Source organism: Neomonachus schauinslandi, chromosome 8 (genome assembly GCF_002201575.2).
Source record: "Neomonachus schauinslandi chromosome 8, ASM220157v2, whole genome shotgun sequence".
NCBI lineage: Eukaryota > Metazoa > Chordata > Mammalia > Carnivora > Phocidae > Neomonachus > Neomonachus schauinslandi.
In genome coordinates, this window is record NC_058410.1 from 54,172,367 (window position 1) to 54,191,841 (window position 19,475).

The window sequence follows — 19,475 nt, forward strand, 5'->3', positions numbered from 1 at the left end:
TAAAACAGCCAATCAATTCAAACGAAAGTTGACCAGTATATTTCATTGCCGGGCAACTGCCATATGTCGGTTCTGCACAAAAGGAAATAATTTGCATCTGTTAACTTTTCTTTTGAGAAATAATTAATCATGTGGAAAATTTTCATAATATATTTTAAGTGAAAAATGAAGAGCATTGTAATTTATACATATATGCAAAAACATATATGCACAATACAGAATCATTCCAGTATTTTTTCAAAAATATAAGATACAATATGCATAGGGGACACAGCTGGAAAATAAAACCTACCAAAATGCTGAGAATGATTCAATGATTATCCCTGAAAAAATTTTTTTTCTTTTCACCTTCCTGCATTTATACAACTTGACAGATAAGAACATGTTTTAATTAGTTAATTAATTAATTTATTTATAGAGAGGGAATGGGAGGGGCAGAAGGTGAAGGAGGGAGAGAATCTTGAGCAGGCTCCATGCTCAGTGCAGAGTCCAATGTGGGGCTTGATCTCACAACCCTGAGAGCATAACCTGAGCTGAAATCAAGAGTCAGATGCTTAACTGACTGAGCCACCCAGGCACCCCAAGAACATGTTATTTTTAAGAGGAAGAAATTTATTTTAAAAGAATGGGATTAAAAATGTGTCAGTCACCAGTCTTCTTGGGTTGTATTTTCCTTCCCTACCAAAAACAGAAGAACCTGACTATTACACTTCAAAGTCCTCCTTGTTTTCCTTTCATCACCAAACTTGTAAAGTGCATCATTTATACTTACTGCCTCATTTCCTCAGACCTATTCACACTCTAGCCTCTTACTAGCCAACTTTGGGCCCTATCACTCTACAGAAATCCAACTCTCAAGTGTTTCTGATGATCTCTTAATCATTAAATTCAGTGTCTTTGCTCAGTCTTTATTCTTCCTGAATTCACTGCACTTTTTGACTTCATCCTCAAAATTCTTTCCTGTGGGTCCAGCTCCCAGGCCTCTTCTGCTGATAAACTCTGATTTTCAGGCTCTTGTCCCGCTTCTACTTCCCACCTCCAAAATGAGTTCCTCAAGGCTCTCTGGCTTCCTCTTCATTCTCCACTCACCGATATGCTTCGCCCTCTCTCTGTCCTGAGTTGCCCTGCAGGAGCCCCTCTGCGAAGTGGGTATGGAGAGATGAACAGTGAACACGGGAACAGGCACTTAAGTCAGATGCCATTCAGCCATTCTGTCATGCAACAAACATTTACTGAAATCCTCTGCTGCCAGGAAGTAGACTGGACACTAGAGATTCAAAACCATGGCTCCTGTCCTCAGAAGTGCACCATCAAAAGGCTAAAGGAGACAGACAGAGACTAAGTGCAGAAAGGGCTGTGGGGCCACAGAATACTGAAAGAAAGCTGAATCTAGGGTGTCAAGGTGAAAGTAGGACCCCAAACCAAGGGGATTTTGAGATCCGAGTCCACAGAGAAATAGCACAAGACGTTGAATCACATCTGAGGTAGAGTCCAAATGCCATCCTTTGGGTAGCCCTCTGCTGCAGAGGACCCCTCAGGAAGGCTAGCAGCCCTCCCCTCTCCGCCTTAGCTCCAGTGGTCCTAACAGCAATCAGGGGCCAGCCTACCGCGGAACACAGGTGTGGGCGTCGGCCGTCTCGAACTCACCACCGATCACGAAGTTCGGCTTCCACCACCCCATCTCCCCCACTGCCAAAAATGATTTTACATCCAGCTCCATTCAGGACATGGCAAGGGGAATTTCATTGCTCAAGCTTGAAACCCTGAAATCATTTTCTACCCCTCTACGCTCCCATTACCTATATCCAGTCAACTGCTAACTTGTAACCATTCTCCCTCCATTGGCATGCTGATATGCAAGTCTTCGTTTCCACAGCAGCACTGTTGCCTCCCAGATCGGAGATCTTATACCCTGAGGCCTGAATAGCCACAATCATCTCTCCTGCTCACCTTCCCTGGCCTCCCAGCCCACTTTACTCCTGCTTTCCTGGCTGTGTGGACTCTCTCCACTTTTGAAGCCTTCCCACAACTCCAGGAAGTCTCCTCAGCGATCTCCCCTTTTTGCACATGTCTGTGGCTCTAACCCTCCTCGCTGCTCTGTTGGCACGTCCTACTCTCACCCTAACCCCTCTGGTACTTGGCATTATCAGCAAAGGAGGCTTTCCCCATAAGTGAAAGTACTAGTACTAGAAAATGGACGCTTATCACAAACATAACCCTTTTGGGGGCGCCTGGGTGGCTCAGTCGTTAAGCATCTGCCTTAGGCTCCGGTCATGGTCCCAGGGTCCTGGGATCGAGCCCCACATCGGGCTCCCTGCTCAGCGGGAAGCCTGCTTCTCCCTCTCCCACTCCCCCTGCTTGTGTTCCCTTTCTCACTGTCTCTCTCTCTGTCAAATAAATAAATAAAATCTTAAAAAAAACAAACAAACATTTTGACAGCAATTTTTGCCAGATGAAGTACATGCTTCTTTGCCCTCAGAATATGCTGAATGTAATTCACCTTTTCCTTTAGTATTTGGAATCATATTGAAATGTACAAAATTATTACACTTCAGTCTGAGCTGGCTGGGAAGATGTCTGTATGGTCTCATCTCTTGTTATGAGCTGATGTTAAAGGTTTCTGATCTGTTAGGCTGAGAAAGAACTGAAGGGCAAATCAGAGAGCAAAGTTTTTTAGATCCGCGCCTTTGGAGACACAACGCTAAAATGATATGGTCTGTCTTTAAGGATGGCTTTAGCATCCTGTACAGAAAAAAGGACTAGAAACTTCAAAACAGCTATATTTGCTGCTCAGGGAATTTTTTTTCCTGCCTTGGGATTGTTGGCAATAAATCAGAGTTGAGCTTGCTAAAAGCCATCTTTTGAGCTAGCTGAGTAACATTTCTGTGCTGAAATTTCCAGTGTGACCATCTTGTCACTTTAAACCTTGGAAGAGCTGATGCTAATTCTCATAGCTCTTTATCTCTCTCATAGTACTATGCTTATTGTATACATGTAATAAATGTCCACTGAAGTCATCATCAAGGACCCAGCCCATCACCAACATCTTGTCCCCACGGCAGTTAACAGGTTGGAAAAATAACCGTCCACTGGAAGTGAGGCTGTGCGGAAAGGGCCCAAAAGTGAGGCTCTGCAGAAAGGGCCCAAAAGTGGATTTGGGAAAGGAATTTAGAACTGAATTTGAGTTGTTAATGGTAAAGAACTGATAAGACCTCCACTTCATCCCTCCATCACTGATGGAAGATAAAACAGCAGAAAGAGGCTAAGAGCTTTTGATTATCTTTGCAGAAATGACACTTCAGGAGTCGTACATGCCCCTATGTGCTGGTCTGAGGGATAGAGCAATACCTCCCACATTTTGTTCTTTGGGATTTCTTTCCGACATCCAGGGCTAGAACCAGGTGAGGCAAGAGAGGCATCTGTGTGCAGACTGAGAGGAGGCAGCCACTCGGAGGCCACTTGCATGACACTGAGAGCGAGTGGAGTGTTTTACACCCAGACGTCTCTCCTGACTCGCCCCAGTCCCCGCTCTGTTGCAGCATTCTCTTCCTCACACTTCAACATCTCAGTGGCCAGCTTGTAGCCCTTTTCTTAAAATACTTTTTTATGTTAAAAATTTTTTAATCATGTTTTTTTAAAATGTAAATTTTATTATTGCTTTTTTTCTCTGTTAAAGTAAAACATGCTTAATATAAAACAATTCAAGAAACACAGTATATATGGAATCTAAAAACAGAAAAAACCAAACTCATAGAAAAAGAGATCAGATTTGTGGTTACTAGAGGCAAGGGGGTGGGGGAGGGGAGGAGGGGGACTTGGAAGCAGGTGGTCAAAAGGTACAAGCTTCCAGTTATGAGATAAATAAGTACTGGAGATGTAACCTACAACACAATAGCAGTTGCAGTAGTTAACACTGCTCTAAGGCATATCTGAAAGTTGCTAAGAGAGTAGATCCTAAAAGTTCTCACCACAAGGAAAAACACTTCTTTTCCTTTAGTATCTATATGAGATGATGGATGTTAACTAAATTTATTGGGGAAATCATTTCACAATGTTGTAAGTCAGTATGCTGTAGACCTCAAACTTATACAATGCTGTATGTCAATTATATCAATAAAGCTGAAAGAAGGGAAAAAAATGAACACAGAAATACGTTGGAAATGAAAGTCCCCATAATGCCACACTGAGAGATAACCATTATAAAGATTTTTCAGTCCACACGCATACACACACACACACACAGTCAAACATGTTTTTCAACCAAATTGAGATCAGACTATACATATAGTTCTTTTTAATTTACTTAATTGTATCATGAGTATCGTCTGTATCCACAAACACATGTGTTTAATGAATACCATAATTTGTTTCATAAATCCTTGATTGAAGGACTTACTTGATGGTTGAAGCTTTTTGATTTTCTAAATCACTCTGAGATAAACATTCATTTATTCCTAATTTTCCTCCTTTTCTCAAAATTCCAGTTGAAGTCCCACATTTGCAAACAATGGGCAACACATTCTGAAGAAAGATATCAGAAAAACCTGAGCCAGACTTACTAAAACACAGCAGAACCAGTCTAGCAACTATCAACCCCCGTCTTTTACCTCAGACTTATATAAAACAAGACTAGAAATCTGAGTGGAGACTGAAGGATACCACCAAAGTAAAGCTTATGCTTGGGTGTCCTTCCAGTCCCTCATGGGGGAGGGGGAGAGAGGGCTTCTCCCCGCTACTGCAGCAAACCAAGTAAGCGAAGCCCCAAGAAAACCAAAATCAGAAATTAGGAGTGCCTTGCAAGAAGAAAAAACAGTACTTCCTCCTCTGATAAATGTTTATTGCGCTATGGAATGTGGGCCCTGGAGCTGCCATGGGTCTATGGGAGAAGCATTCTTGGGAGGGTCTGGCCAGTATGCCCTGCAGTTTGGGAATGTGCACGGAACCAGAGGGCACTGCTGGCTTCTTGGAGGAAGAACTCTGAAAACTGAGGAACTGGAGTCCCTCTAACAGTGAGGACAAGGAAGGGAGCTTGGGAGGCCTGCCTGTTCTGGCAAGGAGAACTTGGCAATAAAAGGCCATGGGGTAAACTCTGGGCAGAGTTCAGAGAAGGGATCCTAAGAGAGGAACCACGTCATTGTCTACATCAGGGAATGATGCAGAGTCAAAACACCTGTTGGAGTCCCCAAGGAATCCACAAAACACCCCAAGAGAGAAACAGCCAGCATCTGAATGCCTGCCATATATAAAGGCTAAGAGAGGACAGTCAAATGGAAAGCAAAATAGAAGGATTTTTGCCCCTCTTCCTTCAACCCCCCCCGCCCCCACACACACACACCCTTGAGGGCAGAGCTGGAGAAAGAGCCCTGGAGAGTACTCATATATAAACAGATTTTTAAAGATTTTTTATGCAGAATTATGTCATCTGCTTTTTATGCAAAAAAGTAAAGGCTCTTTCCTGAAAGCAATTAAATACATCTAAAATGTATAAACAAACACCTTAATGAGAAGCTTGATGTTATTTAACTTGAAAGCATGAGATGGTCTTTGACATTCTATCAGTTTTGGGTTTGCGTATTAATGATAATCACAGCAGAAAAACTGGATTCATACAGGCTGGAGGAAGAGGTAGAATCAGAGCTCTTATCTCTCACTTTCCCAAATTAAAGGCAAATTTATGTGGAAAAAGATCAAGGTTTCTTCAAAATTCAGCCAGTTGAATGGATTTGCATTCTTTCTTTAGTCCTCCAGTTGATGAGGTCAGCTTTGGCCAGGTCTGTGTCACTGATGTTCCTTCTATTATAAAGGAAGACATTATAAATCCACTTCCGATGTTTAAATCGTGTGGGTTGAAAAGTACTCTTTAAGAATTCAATAGTGTTTCTAGGTGATCTTTGCCTGCAGACAAAGTGAAAGCCTGCCTCAAATCCATGTGCAATCCTAGAAAGTACATATAGTTGCACGCCTCCAATCGGGTTCTTCTTCCAGAGAGGCAGCTTGGAGCTGTAGCTAATCTCAACCATATTTCTCTCTGCTCCACTCACAACATCCTTAACATTGCCTGCAGGGTTTTGAATAACAAGGTTTGCATGATTGATACACATCAAGTTAAGCCAAGCCAAACATTTACTGCTCCCAGTCAACTTGCTTTGAGAGTAGACTTTTTCTTATCTTTCTCTCAAAAGAAAGTGAAACTTTGAAGAAAGTCAATTAAGCACTTCAAATGTGGCTTCCAGAGCCAGTGGCCCTCTGTGTAGTAGAGAAAGACTTTTTGATTTTCTAAATCACTCTGAGATAAACATTCATTTATTCCTAATTCAGTTCTTGGGAAAAACTTCTCAAAGAGGAGGCCATTCTGGGTCTGGCTCTGGAAGAGCAAATAGTGGTAGCAACAAGCCTATCTTTGGCCAGGCCCATGGTGGCAATCCATGCCAGTGTAGATGTCAGGGATCCATCATGGTTTGCAGAGTTTCTTCCTCAACAAAGGAGCGAAAACTAGGTATGTTGCTAAGACTTGAAGGAGTTCCACTGGAGCACAGGAGGTCAAGATTTACTTCCAGTTAAAGAGTGGTATAGAAAAGTCACGTTTCCTTATTTCAAAGACAATGTAACTCTTTGAAGTATCCAAAAGGGGCTCACAAAACAGATTCTTATCAGGTGAAAGAATATACTCAGGATGGAGGAAAACCAGGAGCTGGTTGTACTAAGAGATAGCAACAATTTCATTCAGTTGGATGCTAAAGGAAATGAGATAATTGCCAATTTCTCCCAAATCTGCTTTTAAAAATTAGAGGAAATACCAGCAATTCTGGAGTATATAATATGACAGAGATTCGGGTATAGTTTTCTTTCTCTGCAACAAACCCCAAACCAGCCTGTAAATCTTATGACCACACAGTGTCACCACGGTCTTTCTGATTGAGTGTGGCTTCTTTCTTTTGCATATGAACTTTCACAATGCTTAAAAACAGGGCTCTTGTGATGGAGTGAAGCTAAGTTTTGATCAAGTTGAATCCTTTAACAATTCTCGTTCTTTCCATAAAGAAGATCTGCTCCGTCTATAGTGGGCATCTGTTTATTTTTGCTGGCCCAGAATTTCATCTGTTTCTTTCTTTCTTTTTTTTCCCCCCCCAGTTACGGCACATTGATTACTCTTGGGGGAATCACCCCACCCCACTCTGACTGTGTGGCTCTGCTGGGACCGACCCAATGCCCAGCCCTCATCATAGGCATGACTGCCAGGAGGATGGAACATACTGACTTCACAAGCATGGATGCATAATCCAAACCTGGCCAATGAGACACAAGCCCAAATCTTTTGTTGGAACAAGTGGACAACAGGGGTTCTCTTTTCGCTGGGAGGTGATGTAATCCCAAGGCCAAAGGGGGGCCACTTCATGGCAGGGAGTGGGAGCACAGTTACCTGTGAATGTTGCCCTTGCAGAGGAAAACAGAGCTGGGTGAGGGTGGTATGACTTCAGCCTCTGGACCCAGCCATTCCTATGGCCAGAGCAACCCTGGGCTTTTCAAGTGTGTGAATCAGTAAAGTTCTTTTTTTGTTTTGTTTTGTTTTGTTTTTTAGAATTTGAGCTGGATTACTGTACTTAAAACTGAAAGAGTCATGAGTGACACAAAAGGTCCAAAATATCCTTAGATGGACAGATATAAGGCACTTCTTCAGCTTTGCTGGCTTCACGTGTCCACTGGTAAGAACTCTGCCACACACAAGAAGCACTGAACCTCTCATCAGGTTCAGAGTTGAAGGTGAAAATAGGGGATAATAATGTTTGTCTTATTTTCTTTGCTCTAACATTTCCCAACTTATGTTAGGCCAATGTAAACAAACACAGATATCCCTAATCATAAGAACAGGGTATAAATTCCTTAGTTCCTGTCAGTAGCAAACTATTTTCGACACTATAACCTAACAAAAAGGACCACCACACCCTTTGGTAACAATCCACAGTGATCCATAAACATGTGGGACAAAACAATAATCTAAGACTAACCATGAGGGACTATGGACTCTGAGAAACAAACTGAGCGTTCTAGAGGGGAGGGGGGTGGGGGGATGGGTTAGCCTGGCGATGGGTACTAAAGAGGGCACGTTCTGCATGGAGCACTGGGTGTTATACGCAAACAATGAATCATGGAACACTACATCAAAAACTAATGATGTAATGTATGGTGATTAACATAACATAATAAAATAAAAAAAACACAATAGTCTAGTATCACCCATTTTTTTTTCTAACAAAATCAAATTGTAAAGTAATAGGACTTTAGCTGAGATGATTAAGAAGCCACTCTCCTCCTATTCTAAATACATAGAGAGTCTGGATAAATTATAATAAATTATTTAACATACATAATTATACTCAAAAGAGAGAGAATTTTAAGGTATTAAAAAGGAAGAGGAAACTCAAACCATCAGCCTAAGCAGTATGAAGCTGCCTGGTGTAGGGGAAGGGGTGGTGTTAGGGCCAAAATACTCTCCTTACAACTGAGTCTTTAATGCCGGCACCAGGATGGGTATGAAGGCCCCTGTGCTCACAGTGAGGAAGGTTAACTGAGCCCACACAGGTACAAGTGCTGAAAACTGGCCCATCTGTGAACAAGGACTAGAAGAATTTTACCTGGAGACAAGATGTGAAGAAAACTTAGGGTGAAAAAAATCATTCAAAACCAATGTATACCCGAAGACCCTTAGCCTGTGTAGATACAGATATGTGGTGGCAGGAGCTCTGCGTGAAGAAACTACACTAACATCGAAATTATCGAGGCCTAAGGAAGCCTGTAGGCAAATGCTACACTGCCCCTTGGGTTCACTACCACAGGCCGGGCACAGACAGGACTCCCATGGAAATCAACCCCTGCTCCAGACAAGCTCATCTCAGAAACAATTCCCCAGTCAAAGTAGGTCAATAGTAGTGGAATATTTTGTTATGGCCCAAAGTGCCCTGTGACAGTTCCAGAAGTCAATTTGCTCTAGAAACACAGCAGCTTTGATAGAAAATGTATTTCAAACTGATTTTATTGTTTCACATCCACATCCACAAATGCTTTCTAATTTATATATATTATTTATTAACCACATTTTATCTTTCATCTTCCTGATTCTTAAGATTAAGATCAATCTCCCAGGGGTTTTCTCCAATAAGCATTTTTATGTTGAATATGTTTCCTGATTTGCTCTCCCACTCTTTGAGCCAAGATATCAATGAAGATATGATGCGACTAAGATTTGGATGTTCAGATGTAATCTTTCTTTTTCTGAAATAGATGAACCATGATGTTCCTACATTTCCCAGGAAGCCGTTCATACACCTCAATTTAAAATTTTAATCCAGACCGATTACATAGTATTAGCAGCAGAACTCTTCCAGTCCAGCAGGGAGTCGTATGCCTGTCAAAATGCTGCCTGTCACTTTGTAAGCCGGCTTCCTCCTTCCTGCATATGTATGGAGCACTGGTGTGATGGGGAGATCGCCAGATCAGACATAAAGAGGCCTGCAATCCGGCCCTGCACTGTCCTCTCCACAGGCATCTCACCTCGCTGCAAGTCACGGAACCTCCTCAAGGCTTCCAGACTTGTAACCTGGTGATGACATCACAGTACCTCACACTTGCTGTGAGAAGTCCTGATGGGGAGGATGAAGGGAATCATGGGAAGATCACAGATGTGGGAGAAATCCCAGCTCTAGTCCTCCAGTAGGACCTCATGTGCCCTGAAGCAGGTTGACTCGACTTTAATGCTTTTCACCTGGGATTCTGTAACTTCTGAACTCCCTCCCACATTTGACACTCTGTTATGACCTCCCCGGGAACTAGCCTCTCTCCAGATTTCCATTTTGCATGTTGTTTTTAAGCTCTCATGTTGTGACCTTTCTTAGATCACCTGAAGTTGTTTTCTGTTTCTTTAATTTTATGCCTGTAGCCTTCATCATCAGAGTATCCATTCCCCACAGGAGAGTTTTTCAAACTGTACTTATGACCCATGAGTTATACTGATTTTTGACCACTACTTTTTAAAAAATAGAACAGAAAATAATGTAACACATTACATTTGATAAGGTTAAGCACTGTTCACAAAAAATTATTTGTGTGTGTGTGTATGTGTGTTTTATTAGGCTACAACGCAAAATGTGTTTCTCACTGTTGGTCATGATCGATGAGTTGGAAAGCACTGCTCTACGCAGTAGAGCAAATCCTGTCATGTCATCCCTTTGCTAAAAATCCTTTTTTGGGGGGTGCCTGGGTGGCTCAGTCAGTTGGGCATCTGCCTTTGGCTTGGGTCATGATCTCAGGGTCCTGGGATGGAGCCCTGTATCCTGCAGGGAGCCTGCTTCTCCATCTCCCTCTGCCACTCCCCCTGCTTGTTCTCTCTCGCTCTCTCAAATAAATAAAATCTCTAAAACAAATCAAATCAAATAAAATCCTTTTGTTATCTGGTTTTTTTTAAGTTTTATTATTGAAGTATAGTTGACATACAATGTAAGATTTAGGTATACAACATAGTGATTCAACAAGCTTAAAATCCTTTAATGGTGTCCCACTACCAGGGACAAAGCCCACTATCTTCAAGGCGAGCTACGGGTCCTACTAGCTCTCAGAATCACTTTGTTCCATGCAGTCCCTTGCTCCCCATGCCCCAGCAACAATGGGATCTTTTCAATTCCTCTTCCAACATTTTTCGGTTCAGAACCTGTCACGTGTCGGACAATGTTCTAGGCGCATGAGATAGCACAGAGCACTTTCCTGCCCTCACAGAGCTTACATGCCAGGACTTGAATGCAGCCTGCTCCTTGCTACCGTGGGCGGGGACATCACACTGCTCTCAATCTTCTCCCCCTCCTCCCCCACCCCCATCCCACATACTGTTGAGCTAAAAATCACTTCTTCCTCAGGCCGCAGATCAAGGGCATCAGAGTCACCGTCCCTAACATGTCCCCACCATTCACTGAAAGATCATGAGTGAGTTTCGAAGACTTATTCAGAAGACAAGAGAATAATGATATCATTAGTGATAGAAAATAGAACTGAAAAATTCTCAGAATCTAATTTCCTATTAAAGGGAAGCAAACTGGAAGCTAAATTCTCTTCATAGTAGATAGCACATATAAAATACAAGTCAAGTCCAAAGCATTTACCAGAGTCACTTGTTACAAATGAATCCAGCTCTCTTATTTGTTCTGTAGGTGGAAAAGAGGTTAGAGGATCCTTACAATTTTACATTTAATATAAAGAAAAAAGGATCCTTCACACCCCTTTTTACCTGAAAACTAATTACAACCAGAGGGTCATTAGATGATCTAGGATCTTGGAGGAGGAAAGGCAGTGCCTGGTAGGCCACGGATCCATATCTCAACTAGCTAGCAAGAAAGGTAGCTCCCAGAACACCATGCGTTTACTCTGGTCACATTGTTTTCTCTGCTTCAAGTGCTCTTCCCATCACCCTTCTCTACCCAGTAGAGATTTAGCTCACATGTTCCCTTTGTGAAACCTTTGACTTTCCCTCAAAACACTGATCACGTCCCCCTGTGTATTCATAAACAATACAGGTATTGTAATTTTCACATGGCATTGCAGATAGTTGCTCAGTGTCTGTCTATCCCACTAGATTATGAGGTCCACAAAGGCAGGAATTGTAGCATATTCATTTTTCTATATCCACTTCTGGTTCTGCCTGACACTTACCAGTGTTTATTCTGTGTTCCATATTTATTGCATATTTATAGAGACTACTTTTAAAGGGCTCTGCTAAGTCATTCCCTTTCTTCCAACACCAAGGCAAATCTTTCCATGACTACCTAAAAATATTCTGCCCTCACTCGTGATCAAGCTTCTCCTGCTGCACCTGTTTCTATTCCTATTCTGGAATATTTTTCCCATCCATTGCTAGGACCCAGTAAAGGAAATAAGAGATGGAGAAAACACAGGCACAATTACACTAAAATAAAAAATGAAAGAAAAAGGGCATAGCCTCAAGTAAGATCTGGTAACATCTGTTGTTATAATGTGCAGGTACATATTTAATTAATATTGCATCTTAAAGGACAGACCTAGAAAACCCAAGCTGAATTTATCACACAGAAAATTCCTTCTAAGCCATAAGAGAATACTTAAAGCTTACTTCCTTGGGCCCAGATGGTCTTTAAAATTTTTCCCATGTCTATATTTTACATCTAAAAAGTTATTCAAATTGGTGCTCTCAGCAAGTTCAAAACCTTCTAACAAAGACATGAACTTAACTTTTTAAGTTATTGATATTTAATGATTGATATGCAACAAGAGCACCAAACAGGTTTTAAGATAGTGATGAGTTCTTTTTTGGTCTAGAAAATTAGAAGGGCAAACTAAAGCATGTGACAAGTTGCAACTTAGACAAAGGGCAAAAAACTGAAATTCCTTTTAAGCAGATTATGAAAATTGACTACAATGTTTGATCTATTGACTCATGTCAGGATTTTCTACACACAAAATTGTCGAAGTGCTGACCAAAAGGCTTTTCTGAGGTGAAGAGATTTTCACAGGAAGTGGTAAGGTGACTCATCAGACTTCTTTGATTATTTTTTTAAATTCAGAGACTCCACTTGGAATGAAATTGGGTATTTTATGTATGCATATATACTTGTTGGATGCTTCTACTGTGCAAAATAAACTGCTTCTCAGGGAAAACTTCCTCACTGAGAAGGTTTAATGAAAGGTGAACCATAGTTTGTAATAGAACCCAGGTAAGAAAACACTAAGATGAACTCTACTCTTCATTTATTCATTCAGTAAATCTTTATGGGATACGTCCAATGTGCTACATATCATGCTAGGTGCTAGGGAAAATGGGTGGCACTAGTCTTTAAGAAGCTTACACTCTGCCAGAACCAGGCGTGTAAACAGACAAATGCAAAAAAGCATGATAGGATTTGTGACAGAGGGATTCAAAAAACATGAAACAAGAAGGAAGGGGTCACTTTTGCCTGGAGGAAACCAGGAAGATTTCATGGAAGAGGTAGCACTCTGACATAACATTCCAGCTTCTCCAATTGAGAAGTAGGATAGGAAAATGAATGAGTAAGAATTCAGGACAGCTTAGAGGCCAGAAAAAAAGCCACTCAACAGAGTTTTTGAATGTTTAGAGACATTTCAGTATTCAAAAGAATGTACTTCCTGTATATTTTATAGGAGATAGATTTTTGCCATCAACTGCTGAAATGGCTTCCGAATCCACTGGTTGTTGGTTTGTTGGATTGTTATCGCTGTTATACTGTTCTCTCACTTTCACATGCATGACAACCTTTAAAAGTAGAGAAGATGGGTAAAGGTTCTATCTATGCATTGTACCTCAAAACTTCCTGGAGAAGAAAATGAAAAACAATTGTGTATGATAGTTCAATGAGACTTAGAATTTTGGCACTTACTGATAAACTGCCAGATAAGTACCTCTCATGATGATGCTAAATGCTAGAAAATGTGGGGCCATATAAATTTGATATAGAGATGGTCAATACCTATAGGCTTCAGAGATTGATACAGAGATACAGTGGCTCAAATTCCCATGTTTATGTCAGAAAAGGGTTAAAAACATAGGATTTCCCGGAATTATACAGGGAGTAGATGACCATCACAATTTATCTCTAGTTAATTCTCTGTTAGAAATATTCCAGCTATATCGGGCGCCTGGGTGGCTCAGTCAGTTAAGCGACTGCCTTCGGCTCAGGTCATGATCCTGGAGTCCCGGGATCGAGTCCCGCATCGGGCTCCCTGCTCAGTGGAGAGTCTGCTTCTCCCTCTGACCCTCCTCCCTCTCATGCTCTCTGTCTCTCATTCTCTCTCTCTCAAATAAATAAAATCTTAAAAAAAAAAAAAAAGAAAGAAAGAAATATTCCAGCTATAGAGATTAGTGGTGGTCAAGGAGTTAGTGGTGATACACCCCACTGATTTCATAGGGGCAGGTACGGCTGTAGCCTTCCACTGACCCCAAGCCATCTGAGTCTGGGCATAATGCCCTAACTCCTGAACTCTGTGTTTTGGTCACACCCTCTCCTTTATCAGAGATAAGGAACTCAAAGCTGAACATTATAAAAGGATTATGTTGCATAATTGAATTGAGCTCATTTAAAGTACCCAAACTCTTAGAGCTCCTAAACTCTAATTTGATGTTTGTCTTATTTGAGGCGATTTCTAAACCACTGATTCCAAGTCTCCTTTGAATCTATAGTCACATGCATATTTAAATGAATCAAGATAAAAGTCATTTGGAAAAACATAGCTTTTAAATGCTTTGACTTCACGTAATACCACAGCAACTTTAGTGTGGATATCTTTGCATACCATGATGCAATCAGTCAAAAATGTCAGTGTTCAAATAGTGGGTGTTTGTCTGCGGTCTTGTTTTTCTGGCAGAACAGGGTATTAGTAAGTCCACAATCTGCACATTTGGTCAAGAGGCAATACCATTAAACCTGACCTTTCCACTCATCCATGCTAAGAGTAGTATGTCAGAGATTTTAGGTGCTGGTTTTTCTGACTCTGGTACTAAAGTTGTCAAAGAGGATAAATGTTCTGGTAGATATGCTAGAAATGAAATTATATATTCCCACAGAAGTTGTAGAATCTTCCTTTGCTAGAGGTGGTGAAGTCATACACATAGATGATAATACTGTAGCTAACTTGATGTTTAAATATGGAAGAATTGTGATGTGCTGTTGCTTTCCACTAAATTTAGGAGTTCATTCAATGCTCGCACTGAAGAGGGGTCAAAATTCTGTTTGGAAAAGATGCTGGGGGGCTAATCAAAGATTGACACCTTTTCACTATAAACTCATAGAAATGTGAGATAAAATTTAATAGATTAAAATTCAAAAGAGCACAAAAGAAAGAAAAAGAAGTGCCTTGAGATCAGAAATAAAGAAAGAACTCAAACCAAAAGCAGGAAATGTCCATGCTGGCACCCTGGCATCCTAGTGGTTAGCAGATCCAGAAATAAGCTGTAATATCCAGAGACCAGGGCTTTAATGACTCTGAGGAGACAAGAGACATAGCCGTGGGACCATGCACGGCAGAGAGCTGGAAATGAGACCCTGTCATAAAGCTGGATTCGTGGATAGGATACCTCCTCCATGAAAATGGAAGTAGTAACAGTCTCCAGTGGCCCAGGGAAGTAACAAGGAAGCTTGCCATGAGTCCAGGGCTCAGGACAGGGACAAAAGCCCCCCATGAAAAACAAAATACCAAAGCCTATGATCTATACAGATATGGGGTCTGAAATTACAGTACCTTTGTAATGCAATAATCACAAGCTAAGAAACTAATATAAAAATTAGTCTTGAATAGATAAGATTCCTGCAGGGAGAGCAAAAGCAAAACCACTACTTAGAGAAAACAAAACAAAATGCTATATCTTTGAAAATTTATAATCTCACCTCTATATTACTCATGGGTTCCAGAAGATATCACAACTGAAATTGTAAAACACAACTGAACAATGAAAATACTATATAACAAATTAAAGGTATAAAGCTAAAGATAATTTATAGCTTTAAATGTGTATATTAGAAAAAAAATGAAAGACCAAAAATTAATTAACTAAGCATTCACTCAAGAAGCTAGAAAAAGAATAGCATAAACTCAAACAAATGGGAAGAAAGTGAGTATAAAGATAAGTCAGATATTAATGAAATAGAAAACAAAGAAACAGTTGAGAGGAAAAAGAAACATTAGGAATAAAGACAAAACCTAGCTACACAAACAGAAATGGGTTTTTAAACCATGAAAAATATTACACCAATACATTTGGAAATTTCAAGAGAGTGGAAAATGTTCTAAAAATATATAAATTACCAAAATCAACTCAAGATGAAATAGACACACTGATTAAAGTCCTAGTAAGTTAAGGAAATTTAAACAGTACTCCAAAGATTACTCAGAAGTTACTAGGCCCTAATATTTTTACATTAAGTAAGCTTTACTAAAGTTTTAGGTAACCTTCATCATATAACCCCTCTTATATAAACTGTTCCAGAGAATGGAGAAAGAAGGAAAGCTCACCAATTAACTTTATGATTCTCACATATCCTTGATATCCAGAACAGAAATGGGTTATAAAGTAAAGGAAAACTATGGGCTGATCTCAACTAAAGGTATAGTTACAAAAATGCTAAATAAAATATTAGCAAAATGGATTGTTCAATGTGTAAAAAATATATATATATTCACCAAGAAGAAGTTATCCCAGGAATCTGGTTTAACATTAGACAATTAATATTACTGTTAATATAACATAGGAGGGTAACAACGGAGAAAAACTACATGGTTTCCTCAGTATATACAGAAAAATCTCTCGATAAAATTCAATAGCCATTCATGTCAAAATCCTCTAGCAAACCAAATAAAGAGATTCTTGTTAGGAGAGGCAGTCTGCCATGGATTCCAAACATCTTTACATGTCCTTTCTGAGTCTGTCAACTCTGAAGGCTTTAACTAGCCTGTCCTTGAGCCATTTCTGTAGCTAGCTACGTAGACAATTAAATAGGTCAAGGCAATCATAACATGACTACAGTGTAACCACTCATCCTGCAGGGGAGGAGGACTGCCTTGCTTATTGCTTGATACGACAGGTGCTGAGCCCCTAGCCTTGGATTCCCTAGTTGTGGCACACTGGGCCACCACATCACACCATGGGACTTAGGGTCAAGAGAGTTGGTGTTACCATATGCTCATGCTGTTTGCTCTGCTGTGAATACTAAACTGTCTTGCTCTGATCCATTGAGTCTCATGATCTACTTCTGGCATCCATAGAATTATGGCAAGACAATCGGCTGGCATGTGTCTCTTTCGCAGTCTTATTAATTTTTGTAATTCTTGATGGGGTTGGAGTTCTTTCCTAAAAAAGAGTATCTACAAAAGGCATACGGTGAGCATTAAATAATAGTGGAATGTTAGAAACAGTCTCTTTGAAGCTAAGAAAAAGACAATCATACCTTCTGTCACTGTATCTATTTATCAATGAACCGGAGTTTCTAGCCAGTGCAAAAGATAAGAACAAGAAATGTAGTATAAACACTAGAATGAAAGAAACAAAATTGTCATTATGTATAGACTAGATGATTATCTAAGAAAATCCAAGGCACCCTACAAACTATTAGAAATAAGAGAGTTTATCAAGGTTGTTACATTAAGATCAATGTATAACAATCAGTAGTATTTCTATATACCAAAAATTATAATTAGAAAATGTAAAAAAATTAAATCCTATTCACAACAACAAAAAACAAAACGTACCATGGTATTCAAAGAAAAATGGTCAGGTTCTTCAAGAGTAAAATTATATTCTTTCCTAAAGGACATGAGTCAAGACCTAAGATAATGAAGAGATATAATTATGGATGAAAATAATTCACATCATAAAGAGGTCATTTTTCCTCCCAATTAGTCTATAAATCCACTACTTTTCTAATAGAGATGCCAGTAGATCTTTTCAACAAACTTACAAGGCTGATCCTAAATTTATAATGGAAGAGAAAAAGGCCAAAAATAGCCCAGGCAATTTTGGGGAAGACTAAAAAGAAACCTCACAGGGAGATATTGATAAATGTTATTACATTTAAAAATGTAAATTTCAGGGGTACCTGGATGGCTCAGTTGGTTACGTGTCCAATCTTGATTTTGGCTCAGGTCGTGATCTCAGGGTCCTGGGATGGAGCCCTGTGACGGGCTCTGTGCTCAGCAGGGAGTCTGCTTGAGATTCTTTCCCTCTCCCTCTGCCCCTCCCCCACTCACTCCCTCTCTCTAAAATAAATAAATCTTTTAAAAAATGTAAACTTCAGTGAATCCTGAGTAGTGTTTAGAATTGTTGAATCATTATGTTGTACACCAGAAATTAATATAACACTGTATGTTAATTATACTTTAACAAAAATTTTAAACTTCTACATTACATAATCATTAAAAAGTTAATAAAAAAACAATTCAAAAAAAAGTTAAGCAATAACAAAAATGGCACAGTTGGAGAGGAGTTATTTATAGTACATATAACAAGTAAAGGATTAGTATTCAGAATATGGAAAGAACTTAATAAGGACAACACAAGAAAAATGGGCAAAAAATAATTAATTCACAGAAGAGGAAGTTTATATAACCAACACACATAGTAAAAGATCTCAACATTACTACTCATCAGGAAAATATAGATTAAACTACATTAAAACTCAAAATGAAGAACATTCTATTAAAACATGATGACTGTATTCTTTAAAATAAAGAAAGGCTGAGGAACTGATCAAGATTAAAGGATACTAAAGATGTGACCACAAATGTTACACATGGTCTTGGAATGGATCCTGGACGGGGGAGAAAAATGATATAAAGGACATGATTAGTCAGTGGAAAAAATTATGGGTGGTAGATTAGATAAAAGTCCAGTTAATTTTCCTAAAGTGGATCATTATACTTGGATAATATAAGAGATGTTCTTATTCTTAGAATATAGACATTGAAATATTTGGGCATAAGGGCACATACTGCACACAGTTTAATCTGAAGTGATTCAGAAAAAAAAATATAGAGAGAAAGATAAATAAAATGAGGCAAAATGTTAACAATTGCTGAATCTGGATAAAGGGTATCTGAAAGTCCTTTGTACCATTTTTCCACTTTTCCATAAGTTTGAAAATATCCCCAAGTAAAAAATTTTAAATAAAAAGCCCAACAACTATATTCTGATAACATTTTGCATCCATCAGATTAGCAAAAATTTAAGAGTTGGATAATATCAAATGTTGGTGAGGATGTGAAAGGTGGGAACTCATACCTTTTGACAAATCTACATTGGAGAAGAATTTCATACTTTCTGGTAAGGTTAAAAATACACACATTCTATTACCTAGCAAGTCTAGACAAGGGTGCCACATTGTTTGCACATTTGGTCAAGAGGCAACCTCTTCAACTTGACCTTTCCACTGACCCATGCTAAGGAGTGGCATGCCGGAGATTTTAGGTGCTGGTTTTCCTGACTTGGGTGTTAAAGTTGTCAAAGAGGATAAACGGGTCTTTCTTGAAATGCTGGAACTGAAATTACACGTTCTGGCAAAGTTGTAGAATTCTCCTTTGCTAGAAGTTGGTTAAGTCAAACACACACAGATGATAATATTGTAATTACTTGATGTTTAAATACAGAAGGATTGTGATGTGCTCTTTACTTCCCACTGAATTTATGAGTTCATTCAGTATTCACACCCAAATAGGGTGGTATTTTCACATGGTGAAAAATTAGAAAAACTGAAAAAATGAAATGTCCATTAATAAGGGATTGGATAAATAAAGTATGGTATTGCATAAAATATAAATCTCTGTCATAGTTAAATAGACCAGACCTGCTTATATCATCAGAGATAAATCTCAAAAACTATAATATTGAGTATTTTAAAAAGCAGGTTGTAAAAGGATAGATAAAAGCAATATACTATTTATGTAAACTTAAAAAA

General features: G+C 39.5%; 1 protein-coding gene and 1 long non-coding RNA gene across 2 annotated transcripts in view; one reads left to right on the plus strand and one right to left on the minus strand.

Moving 5' to 3' along the window:
- The window catches only part of CRYBG1 (crystallin beta-gamma domain containing 1), a 193,149-nt gene that overhangs the window by 142,613 nt on the left and 31,061 nt on the right, over positions 1–19,475 (minus strand).
- On the plus strand, positions 7,198–9,377 carry LOC110583634. The gene is made up of 3 exons (XR_002480518.1): positions 7,198–7,359; positions 7,580–7,703; positions 9,280–9,377. It is a non-coding gene; the product is annotated as an uncharacterized LOC110583634 (long non-coding RNA).